Source organism: Oryctolagus cuniculus, chromosome 9, assembly GCF_051225735.1.
Source record: "Oryctolagus cuniculus isolate XC-2025 breed Fujian yellow rabbit chromosome 9, ASM5122573v1, whole genome shotgun sequence".
Lineage (NCBI taxonomy): Eukaryota > Metazoa > Chordata > Mammalia > Lagomorpha > Leporidae > Oryctolagus > Oryctolagus cuniculus.
In genome coordinates, this window is record NC_142875.1 from 98,109,840 (window position 1) to 98,121,922 (window position 12,083).

The following is a 12,083-nucleotide window of genomic DNA, read 5'->3' on the forward strand; positions in this document are numbered from 1 at the left end:
CTGAGCAAAACCTGAGCGTTCATCACCACCTTCCCTGCAAGAAATGCTCACAGGATCCCTGAAAAGAAAGGATACCAGACAAGAACCTGAAATGCTAGGAAGAGTAAAGATCTAAGTGAAGGCGAATATGAGGGCAGCGATAAAAGCCAGCATTGTAGCAAAGGTTTCTAACTCCATATTCAGTATTCTATACAATTTAAAAGACAAATACACTCTTAAAAACTATCTATCTGAAAGCTAGTAGTATTATGACTTTGGTTTGTTAATTCCACATTTTGTTTTCTATATAACTTAATAGGTATTTAGAAGAATATTAGCTATTTTATATTAGGTATTTAGAAGAATATTAGGACACATTGGCCGGCGCTGCAGCTCACTAGGCTAATCCTCCGCCTGCGGCACCGGTACTCCAGGTTCTAGTCCCGGTTGTGGCACTGGTCTGTCCCGGTTGCTCCTCTTCCAGTCCAGCTCTCTGCTGTGGCCCGGGAAGGCAGTGGAGGATGGCCCAAGTACTTGGGCCCTGCACCCGCATGGGAGACCAGGAGGAACCACCTGGCTCCTGGCTTTGGATCGGCACAACACCGGCTGTGGTGGCCATTTGGGGAGTGACCAATGGAAGGAAGACCTTTCTCTCTGTCTCTCTCTCTGTCTAACTCTGCCTGTCCAAAAAAAAAAAAAAAAAAAAAAAAAAAAGACACATGGTATATAGAGATGTAATTCTGTGACATTACAATGACAGAGGTGTGGACATAGCTGTGCGGGAGCAAGGTCCTGTGTGTTATTGAGGCTGAGCTGTTGCAGACACAGATCAGGGTGTGACAGCTTTCAGACGTTAAAGCTGATCCCCAGGGTAATCACGAAGAAAATAGCCATAAATATATACAAATGGGAATGAGAAATTTAAACATTCACTAAGAAAAAATAAATTAAATGGAAAAAAAGACAATAGTGCAGGAAAAAAAGAGCTATAAGGCATATAGAAAACAAATAGCAAGTGACAGAATTAAATCCCTTATCCATATTGCTTTTTTATATTTATTTATTTATTTGAAAGGCAGAATGTGTGTGAGAGAGAGGAGGAGAGAGAGAGAGAGAGAGAATTATTCATTTCACTGTTTCACTCCCCAAATGGCCACAGTACCAAGGTCTGGGAAAAGCCAAAGCCAAGACCCAGGAACTCCATCTGTGTCTGCCACATGGGTGGCAGGGAACTTAGCACTCGGGCCATCTTCCACTGCCTTTCCAGGTGCATTAGCAGGCAGCTGGATCAGAAGCAGAAGGGCAGGATTCAAACCAGATATTCATATATCAGTATTCCAACATCACAAACACTGGCTTAACCCTCTATGCAACAACACTAATTCCCAGTAATTATTTTTTTAAGATTTTTTTTTTTATTTATTTGAAAGGCAGAGTTACAGAGAGAAGTAGAGTCAGAGAGAGGCCTTCCATTTGCTGGTTCACTCCCCAGATGCCACAATGGCCAGAACTGTGCCGATCCAAAGCCAAGAGCCAGGAGCTTCTTCAGGGTCTCCCACATGAGTGCAGGGGCCCAAGGACTTGGGCCATATTCTACTGCTATCCCAGGCCATAGCAGAGAGACTGGATCGGAAAAGGATCAGCCGGGACTAGAACCAACAGCCATATGGGATGCCGGCACTTCAGGCCAGGGCTTTAACCCACTGCACCACAGCGCCGCCCCTCCCCCCCCCGTAATTACTTTAAATGTAAGCAAGTTAGGCTCTCCAACCAAAAAAGAAAAAACAGAGATTGGAAGAATGGATAAAAGTGCTTTATCCAACTGTGTGTTGTCTACAAAGCCTCTCTTTAGATCCAAAGACCAAAGAAAAAAGATTGAAAATGAAAGTATGGAAAAAAATATTTATGCAAATTATAGCCAAAAGAGAGCAGCAGTTCCTGCTATGCAAATATCCATAGACTTAAAATCAACAAAGCTTACAAGAGATAAAAAGGACATTGTACATCAATAAAGTATCCATACAACAAGAAAACACATTAGGTAAAATATTTATGAGCTTAATCAAAGACCATCGAAATATAGAAAGTGAAACCTGACAGTTCTAAAATGGTTGGAGACCAATACCGCAGTCTCCATAGTGGGCAGAATAACCAAGACAGGAGCTAAGTTAGGAAACAGAGGACTTAACATAATAAACCAACTGATCTAATGGATGTACATAGACCCTTACTCAACACAGCACACATCCATTTCCCATGGGACATTTCCCAAGATAGACCATATGATAGGTCACCACTAAGTCTCAATGGATGAAAAAGACAGACACCATCTGTTCACCATGGGGTGAAGTTAGGAATCACTATCAGAGGGAAAACTGGAGAAACCAAAAATTGTGGGAATTAAAACAATACACCCCTTTTAAATGAAGTAGATACTCTTATTAGCTACGTCTTACTCTTTTTAATCTATTTTTTTTTTACAGGCAGAGTGGACAGTGAGAGAGACAGAGAGAAAGGTCTTCCTTTTGCCGTTGGTTCACCCTCCAATGGCTGCCGCGGCCGGCGCACCGCGGCCGGCGCGCTGCAGCCGGCGCACCACACTGATCTGATGGCAGGAGCCACGTGCTTCTCCTGATCTCCCATGGGGTGCAGGGCCCAAGTACTCTGGCCATCCTCCACTGCACTCCCTGGCCACAGCAGAGAGCTGGCCTGGAAGACTGGAAGAGGGGCAACCGGGACAGAATCCGGCGCCCCGAGAGGGACTAGAACCCGGTGTGCTGGCGCCGCAAGGGGGAGGATTAGCCTAGTGAGCTGTGGCGCTGGCCTCTTTTTAATCTAGAAACCTTTTATTTAAGGTATACAAACTTCATGTATTACATATATACAAATTTAGGAACCTAGTGATTCTTCCTACCCTACCCTCCCTCCCACCTGCACTCTCACCCTTCTTCCTCCTCCCTCTCCTATTCCTATTATTTTTACAAAGATCTATTTTTAAGTTTATACTCATAGGATTAACCTACACTAAGTAAAGAGTTCAATAAATAGCATGAAAAAAAAAAAGCACCTGCTCCTCAACAGTCAAGACAAAGGCTGTTTGAAATCATTGCATTTCAAAATGTCAATTTCACTTCTATAGATTACCTTTTAGGTGCTCTATTAGTTACCACAGATCAGAGAGAAAATACTGTATTTGTTGTTTTGGGACTGGTTCATTTCACTAAGTATAATGGTTTCCAGTCGCATACATTTGTGGCAAATGACAGGATTTCATTTTTTTATATTCATATTTTTTATGTATGGTATACATATACCATAATTTCTTTATCCAGTCTTCAATTGATGGACACCTGGGTTGACTGCCTATCTTAGCTATTGTGAATTGAGCTGCAATAGCTAATGTCTTTGCCCTTGGGTAAATTCCCAGGAGTGGAATGTCTGGGTCATATGGTAGGTCTGTATTCAGATTTCTGAGGTATTTCCATCCTGTCTTCCACAGTGACTGTACCAGATTACATTCCCACCAACAGTGGATTAAGGTACCCTTTTCCTAACATCCTCACTAGCATTTGTTGTTTGTCGATTTCTGTATGAAAGCCATTCTAATGGGGGTGTGGTGAAACCTCATTGCGGTTTTGATTTGCATTCCCCTGACAGCTTGTGATCCTGAGCATTTTTTCATGTGTCTGTTGGCCATTTGGATTTCCTCTCTTGAAAAATGCCTGTTCAAGGGGGTTCTAAGATAGCAGAATAGCGACAGGGCAGTCTACGCTAGGCTAGGTGGGAATAGTAGAAAAAAAAAGTGGAGAACGTGCTCTCTCTGGGGGAAAGTTGCAGGGAAAATTGAAGTGGAGATTCTGTGGAAGCAGTGGAGACTCCATGGACCTGTATGGAAGGTGCAGACAGGCAGCAGTGAGCACAGACAGAACAAATGACCCCAGCAGCCCTGATCCAGGGAGAGTGCCTGCTCTGGCGAGCAACGTGAGCTCAAACTGCGCAGGCCTGCACCACTGTTGCACAGCTGGATGGAGCTCTCCACCTTGTCAGTGGACAACAGCAGCAGCTCCACTGTGCCCACCAGCAGCGGGTGGGGTGGGGGAGCCATTCTGATGGAAGTGCCACCTGCATGGACTCTTTTTTTTATTTTATTTTTTTTTTATTTACTCCTGCCAAAGTTCGTTTGTAAGTTAAACTTGCATGAAGGCTGATGAGGGGAAGGGAGGCATTGGCTGCACAGGGAATTCTGGCTCCTTTTCAGATTAATTCTTTTCTTCATCCAGAGTATTCCTTATGGGAAGCCAATGATTTGGGATCTAGAAATCAAGGGAGAAATAAAGCACATGATATTGACTACAACATATCTGTGTATATGTGTTTCCTTCCTATGTGTATACATATCTTAAGATTTGCATAATAGTTGAGTCATATCACTTTGTGTTTTAGATTTCTCACTGAAGTTCACAATGATTTCATTATTGACCCAAGTTTATGTAATTAGGCTTACAGATGCACAAAAATATAGAAACAGGGGCAGGCATTTGGTGTCGCACCTAAGATGCTGCTTGGGATGCCCACATCCCATCACTGGGTTTAAGTCCTGGTCCCACTCCTAATTCTAGCTTCCTGTTAATGCACACTCTGAAAGGCAGCAGGTGATGGATCAAGTACTTAGATGCTTGCTGCCCACAAGGGAGACCCAGCTTGAGTTCCCGGCTCCTGGCTTTGGCCTGGCCCAGTCTGGTCTGTTGGAAGCATTTGAGGAGTGATCCTGCAACTGGGAGATGTCTGGTTCTCTGTTTCTCTCTCTCTCTCTCTCTCTCTCTCTCTCTCTCTCTCTCTCTCTCTCTCTCCTGTTCAGTAAATAAAATTATACAGATGCAGAGTAAATATATCAACAGTGGGGGCACTAAAGGAGAAAAGGCACATTTTTTACACAGAATTTCTCCAGCCTTTTTTTTTTTTTCTTTTTGAGGGAGAGGGAGACAGAGAGGCCTCCCATCTGCTGGTTCACTCTACATATGGCTGCTGGGCTGATCCAAAGCTAGGAGCTTCTTCCAGGTTTCCCACGTGGGTGCAGGGGCCCAAGCACTTGGGCCACCCTCTGCCGCTTTTCCAGGGGCATTAACAGGGAGGTGGATGGGAAGTGGAGCAGCTGGGACTCGAACCAGCGCCCACATGGGATGCTGGCACTGCAGGTGGTGGTTTAACCTATTATACCACAGCACAAACCCTCTCAGACTTTTTGAAGACCAATACCAACACATTAAATTTTTTAGAAAACCTTACTATATGTATTGGGTAAAAACAATCTATTGAAAACCTTTCATTTTGCTACATATTCTACTAAATTCTACTTTCAGTATTTTAATATTTCACCGATATACATCTGTGTCTTACATTTTCGGTAACAGGTTTCTGCAGAAGTTTCAGTGATGTGTTGGAATGTGTTAAATGGGTCTCAGGGAGCAGAGTTTCCCCTGCTCCCAGCGTGTACTGCTCTCTAGTTAAAGGCCTTGCCAAGTTCATGTCAATGACTCACTTGTCCAGCAGGAATGATCTGACCTTACGAGAAAACCTCACCTGCCTGACAAAGATGCACGGACTTCACTGTAGCGTGGGGATGGCTCACTCTTCGTGTTCTTGAGCACAGCAAGGCTGGAGCCCAGGCTCATTCCATGGAGGTTGCAGGGCTTGGGCTTCTGTCCAGGGTGAGTTGTCTGGTGGTTTAGAAGATAGTGAGAGGGACCGGTGCTGTGGCATAGCTGGTAAAGTCACTGCTTGCCATGCCAGCATCCTACATGGGTGCCAGTTTGAAACCCAGCGGCTCCACTTCTGATCCAACTCTCTGCTATGGCCTGGGAAAGCAGCAGATGATGGCCAAGTGCACCTGTGTGGGAGACCTGGAAGAAGCCCCTGCTCCTGGCTTCAGATCAGCCCAGTTGCAGCCATTTGGGGAATGACCAGCAGATGGAAAATTCTCTCTCTCTCCCTCCCTTTCTCCCTCTCTCCCTCTCCCCCCCTCCGCCTCTGCCTCTCTAACTCTGCCTTTCAAATAAATAAATCTTAAATAAATAAATAAAAGCAGTGACAGCAGGGGCTAGTGTTATGATGCACTGGGTTAAGCTGCAACCCCTGGGGGCCCTGTTTCAAGTCCCAGCTGTTCCATTTCCAATCCAGTTCCCTGCTATGGCCTGGGAAAGCAGAAGATGGTCCCAAGTGCTTGGGGCCCTGCACCCACATGGGAGATTCAGATGGAGTTCCTTGCCCAGCCCTAGCCAGTGAGGTCATTTGAGGAGTGAACCAGTGATAGGAAGATATCTCTCCCTCCCCCCTGCTTTCCCCTCTCCATCTAGAATTCTGTGTTTCAAATAAATAAATAAATATATTCTAAAAAGCAGGCATGCACCAGGTCTAACCACATTGACTGCAGCCTGGATCTCATGTTGAACGGCACTCTGGAAAGTTCATGGAAACAGAATTGGAAGATAAGCTTATTTTAGTACCAAAAAAAAAAAAATGCTTGGTCTTTTCATAAAATGCTTTTTCCATGAGTTGTTTGAAGACTTGCAACTGTCCCCATCTTGTTTGCTGGCTCCAAGTTTTTATTTTTCTTTATTTTTTTTTTAAAAAAGATTTATTTATTTATTTGAAAGGTAGAGTTACAGAGAGGCAGAGAGAGAGGGAGGTCTTCCATCCGCTGGTTCATTCCCCAGATGGCTGCAATGGCTGGAGTTGTGCAGATCTGAAGCCAGAAGCCAGGAGCCTCCTCCGGTCTCCCACATGAGTGTAGGGGCCCAAGGACTTGAGCCATCTTCTACTGCTATCCCAGGCCACAGCAGAGAGCTGGATCAGAAGTGGGGTAGCTAGGACTCAAACTGGTTCCTATATGGGATGCCAGCAACTGCAGGCAGCAGCCCTACATACTACGCCACAGCGCTGGCCCTGTGGCTCCAAATTTTTAAAAAGGAAAAGGGAGTGAGCATTGGGCACAGTGTTTAAGATGCTCCCATCTCTTGTCAGAGCATCTGGTGCTAGTTCCGGCCCTGCTTCCAGTCCCAGCCTCCTGTTACTGTGGGCCCCAGGAGGCAGCACACCATGGCTCAAGCACTTGCGTTCCTGCCACCCAGTGGGAGTCCAGGATTGAGCTCCTGGTTCCTGGCTTCTGCACCGCCCCAGCTGGTGCAGCCATTTGGAAAGTGAACCAGCAGATGAAGTAACTCTGTCTCTTTGCCTTTTGAATAAATAAATATTTTGATTAAAAATAAGTAAAATAAAACATTAAAGGAAGAGAAAGGAAGAATAAAAAAGGGAGAGGGTGAGGAGGGAGGGAGGAAGGAAAAACCAGCTGAGGTCACATACAGGTGCGGGAGGCTGCAAGCTGTGCACCAGCAGGGGGCGACATTCCCCTGGCTTGCAAAGGTGATGGCACTTCCTGGAACTGTGCACTGTAGGTGCCTGACCTCAGGTACCTCCAGATGGTCACCATCCTGGTCCAGAACCCAGGTGGGCAGAAATGGTCCACTTGGTTCCACACCACTCCCTGCCACCCACGCGAGAGACCCAAATTCTGGGGCTCTTGACTTCAGCCTGGCCCAGCCCCAGCTGTTGCAGGTATTTGGGAAGTTATGGAAGATTGATTCCATGGCAGATGGAATGTTGATTCATTCTCTCTCTCTCTCTCTGCCTTTCAAGTGAAGTGAAAATAAATAATAAATACATTTAAAAATCGGGGTCTCCATTTGCTGCGTTCTCACACGTGCCTGCAGGCGGCGCCGTGCAGAGAGTGGTCAGCAGAAAGGAGCCCGCCCAGTGTGCGGGCCTGGGTCGGGCCCAGCTGCCCCTGCCCTCGGAAGCTCCGGATGGGTCTTGGCGCGGTGGGCTGCGGCCCATCCCGTGCCCCGCGAGGCCGTGCGGTCTACGCCCCCTGATTCCCACCCTCGCCTACTGCCTCTTCCCAACACAGCTCTCCGGCTTCACGGCGGCGCTGCGGGGCCGTTCGGGGCGGGGGAGGGCGGGGGACGTGTGTCAGAAGGACCAAGGGCCCGGGCGAGGACGCCGACCCGACCTCCGGGAGAGTCCAGGAGCCAACGCGTGGAGGAGCCCTTGCGACCACCCCCGTACCGCCCTGGCGACTAGGAACCGGAGGCCCCGGGGCAAGCAGTGGAGACGGGGTGCACAGGGTCTGCGTCCTCTAGGTCAGGGCTCCTGGACGAGCCCAGCAACCGCCGGGCCCGAGGGCGGGCGGCTCTGGGCCTCAGCTCTCCCACCTGAGAACGGAGGGGCCAGGGCTGGGGCCGCCCTGGAGGATGGTGGGAGGGAGGTGAAGGAACAGGAGCCTCCCCTCGTGCCTCCTCCACCGACTCTGTCGCGCAGACGGATTCGGCACCCCGCCCGTTGGTGAGGGAGTGCCGGGCAGTGGTCATCGCGGGGGACACCTTGCAGCCGGTGAGGACACCTGTAACGGCCTCTGCGCGGGGACCCGGGCGGGAATGGATGCACCCTGAGCTCCTGCTCCTTCGTGGGCCCCAACTCCGAGGGAGGGCAGCTCGAACAGGAGCAGGTCCAGCAGCGGCCACGAGGGGGCAATGCTGCACCGTCTCGCTGCCTGGCCTGGGCGCGGGAGCTAGCAGTCGCGGCCCCGCCCTTTGCTACTTACGTGGCTGGGGACGCGTCCCATGGGGAGAGCTGTCTGCACCCTCCTGAAGGTGTTTCTGACTGCTCCCTGCCTGCACCAGCCTCGAAGCCTTTTCTCTCTTGCAAACTGAGGCTTATAAATATTACATTTTAACTAAAAAGCAAAAACGGGGAAATAGAGCATAATCTCACCAATCTGTTAGAATAGCCTATGCATCATTTTTACAGATATGCGTGCGTATTTTTAAAATAAAGATAGTAACGTCTCTACATGCTGTTACGCTTTTTTTAAAACTCAGTAACAAAATGTGTTTTTGTTTAAATCTGGTATTTTAATTTATATGAGAGGCAGAGAGAGTGAGAGAGCACTCCCATACACTGGTTCACTCCCCTCAATGGCCAAAAGCCGGGAGCAGGAACTCAACCCAGGTCTCCCATGTGGGTGGCAGGGGCCTAATTACTTCAGCCATCACCAGTGCCTCCCAGGGTGTGAATATCAGGAGCTGGAGCAGAAGCTGGGCCAGGGCATCAGACCCAGGCCTCAGGCATCTTAGCCACTGGGCAAAACGCCCAACCCTTGCAAACATGTTTCTTTGTTGGCAAATATATGATTATTCCACCGTATCCTGGCCATGCTGTATCCCCACGGATACACTATATAGCCACTCCTCAGGTGTTAGGTATTTAGGCTATTTCTAGTTTCTCCATTTTGAGCAATACGGTGACAGATAGAGCCAGGTCTGCACAGTGCTGATTTCCTTAGGTTGCATCCTAGCAGGTCATTCACTGGCTGGACGGCTGTTCAGAGCTCCGAGTTCCTGCCCCAGATACCTGTTGGACTCACCCCCAAGGCGGCTCTGTATAGATTTGAAGGTTCTCCATTTACCCAGAGGGTTAATGTTGTTCAAGGTCGTTACTGTTTTCAAACCTGGCTGTTGGGGCACCCTCCCTGCTGCCATTGGCCCTTGTCACAGGGCCCCATCAGTCCTTGCTCTCTGCACAAAATATCCAAGGCTCGGCTAATATGAGGATTTTTCAGAGATCTGGAAGTGTAATTAAAAATGCGTTCATTTTGTTGCAAATATTTGAATTCCAGGCCTGGGGCTTTCATGGTTCTCAGTTTCCATGATCTCTCTGAAGATGACTGCTACCTTCCTTGCTTCAGAGCTGGAGCTACTCAGTTCCCCAAGGTGCCTTGTTGTCTCTGAGTGGGAATGAGCTTTAGAAACCGTGATTTGAATGCCAGGTGCCCTGGGTTATCTCTGCTTCTGGGGCATTTTGAGGACCCACAAAATATGCAATGCACGCATAGCTTGTTCATAATACGCAATTTCCATGAAACTGGTTCTCAAAAATCTTGAGCCCATACTGATGTTTCCAAGTCAAAATCAAAGGATTTATTTGACTTGGTTCAAGTCCCGGCTGCTCCACTTCTGATCCAGATCCCTGCTAATGTGCCAGGGAAGGCAGCAGAAGATGGCCCAAGTGCTGGGGTCTCTGCACCCACGTGGGAGACCTGGATGGAGTTTTGGGCTCCTGGCTTCAACCTGGCCCAGACCTGGCTCTTGTAACAGTTTGGGGAGTGAACCAGCAGATTGAAACTAACTCTCTCTCTCTCCCTGTCTTCCTCTCTGTAACTCTGCCTTTCAAATACATAAATGAATTAATCTTTAAAAAAAAAAAGATAAGTTTGGGAGAGTTCACTTCTGACCCCTACTATCCTGCCCTCATTTTTATGAACCACTATCCTGTATTTGCAGTCATTTTGTTTATTTATTTTTTGTGTTGCAAAAATAAGCAAACATCTGAGCACACTCCAAAAAGGTCATGGAAAATGGAATTAAAGGATAAGTTTATTTTGGTGCAAAAAAGAAAAAGAAACCCATGCACAGTTTGTCCATAGTATGCAATTTCCATGGACTCTTGGAAGTACCCTCTGCAATGCATGAAATAATGTCAAATCCTGCCCCCCCCCCACCACCACCAAGAGTTGTACTCCCTGTGTCCCAACAATGACTCACACGGTGTCTGCTGCTCCACCAAATGGACAAACTGAATCTGCCAATCTGACAGGTGAAACCCTGGAGACCTTCATTCAGTGGCTTGGGCTGGGCCCGGCCATGTGCGTTTGTTAAAACCCCCACAGCTGCTTCTCACGCACGGCCAGCACAGAGAATCCTGTGCCACATTAGCCCATATCCTTGGCTGCTCCCATGAGCAGTTTCAATGAGATGGCCCATACGCGTGTCATTAACAGTTCCCTTCTTTTTGCTGAATTGTTGGCAGTTTTTGTTTTTTACCTCCCTTTCCTGTTCCTGTGGACTTCCTGCCACCCAGCCCACATCCTCCCCTCCCTGCCAAGGCTTCTCCACACCTGCCTTCACACCCAAGCCCCTGCAAACCTCTGGGAGGTCTCCGGACACAGGTGCCAGTGCAAGCAAGTCTGCGGGATGGGTGGGGAGATCAGTGCAGAGCTTGGGTGTTTGCCTGGGGCCACCTGCCAGTCAGAAGCAGAGGCCTTGCTGTGCCAGGGACACCACCACCTGCCGCCACAGCCGCTCTCTCTTGCTGATGGACAGTGGGGCGTGGAACAGCTCCTCCCCCATCTCTGCGCCGGCATCATGGGGTCTGCAGATGTTCCTGGTGCTGAGTGCCCAGCTCCCAGGGGTCTTGGCTGCAGCACCAGCCTGGGTCAAGGAAGACATTTCCTGAGCTACAGGAGGCTAGGGGACCAGGTCAGAGAAACTCTCTCTTCCAGGCCCTGGTTCCTGAACTCTTGCGGCTTCCCAGGCCTTACAAGCCAGAGCAAAGCGCTCAGCTCCTGCTGCCCCACTAGACCCAGCCAGGCCTCCCAGCCTCCCAGCAAGGGCCCCCGCCTGGCTGCACAGGTTCGCAGTGGTGTTGGAAGAGCAGCAAGGAGCTGACGGAGCTGATAGTGTGGGAGGCCCCCAAGCCCCTCCTCGGCTTCACCCTCAGCGCAGGCTTGGTGTTCACACATGGGGAAGTATTTCAGCTTCCTCTGGGGGCAGAGCTGAGAGGACAGAGGTGGGGGATTTCAGTGCTGGGCCCTCAGCTATCCCCAAGGTATCCTCTTGGAGGACAGAAGCCTCCAGTGGGCCCTTGGTGCCTCCCAGCCCCCAGAGCCTCCAGGTGTGCGATGAGTGTGGCCCTGACACCTGTGGAGTCATCCAGGGGTTGGCACCTGCATGCCAGGGTCCTGGGTACCCAAGAAGATGGAGCTATGTTGCTGTAGCCGCTGGGAGCTGCATACCTGGCACAGGAGATCAGCTGCACACAGAGGGACGCATCTGGGACTTGAAGCTCTTGAGAGTGAGGGAGGTTGGCAGGCTTGGGGGACAGACTGTGGGGAGAGCAGGGACATGGTGAGAGGGAAGAACTGGCCGCCCACCCCATGGGCCTCCTCACTAGCCTTCTTGCTGGCACAGGCCCACTTTCCAGTGAGTGAATGA